The following is an 811-nucleotide window of genomic DNA, read 5'->3' as shown; positions in this document are numbered from 1 at the left end:
TCCAGGGTCGGATCCCCATGGACTTGTTTTCCTGAGCTGGACAGGAAGTGGGTGTGGCCCCGCCCACCTCCTTCCTGTGGGGGGGGCGGGTGAGTCATCAGATGGATCTTCAGGATCACAGCAGGATCTCCGGTTCCTGCTGAGCCGTGAGGACGAGGACACTCCGTCTTTGTGTCCACCGGCGAGGACGACCGGATCAAACTGGATCTGAGTCCATCTGGATCCAAACAGGTGTTCTGTGGTGGTTCCAGGAGACCCAGGACCTGCTGCCTCGCGTGAAGGGAAACATCTGTTTCCTGTTTGTGCAGGAGACTTCCTGCTGACGATGGAGACGCCCCTGGGCCTGGTGGGGGAGGGGGCGGCCAGCGGGGGTTTAAAAGGATCACCATTAGCTGACGCCAAAACAAAAGCTAGTCTTCCTGGGATCCAGACAATGAAATACAAAATCAAACATACAATCCCCCCCCCTACAATCTCCAATAGCCTCATCCAAGCAGCCGGAGATAGTTTTTAATCAACTGCAGCTGCTGAAACTCAGCATGAGTTTCCTGCTTTAAGGCTAAAAGTAAACCGACAACATGCACGCGCACGTACCCGTGCATGACAGGCAGACACACAAGGGGAGAAGGAATTATTTCTTTCATTTTTATTTCTTAATCAACGTTATCCTTATGAACGTAAGTGTTATCCAACTTTCCTTATCTTATTCAGCACACTCACAGCGGCGGCCACTCCCTTCCCCCCCGCCTGCTCCGCTGGTGGAGAAAACGCAGATACTTTAGTCAAGTTTACTTTCACTTGCTCGTGGACG

The sequence above is a fragment of the Cololabis saira genome, chromosome 7 (assembly GCF_033807715.1).
Source record: "Cololabis saira isolate AMF1-May2022 chromosome 7, fColSai1.1, whole genome shotgun sequence".
NCBI classification, from domain to species: domain Eukaryota; kingdom Metazoa; phylum Chordata; class Actinopteri; order Beloniformes; family Belonidae; genus Cololabis; species Cololabis saira.
The sequence above is the reverse complement of the archived record's forward strand: the minus strand, read 5'-3'. Positions refer to the sequence as shown.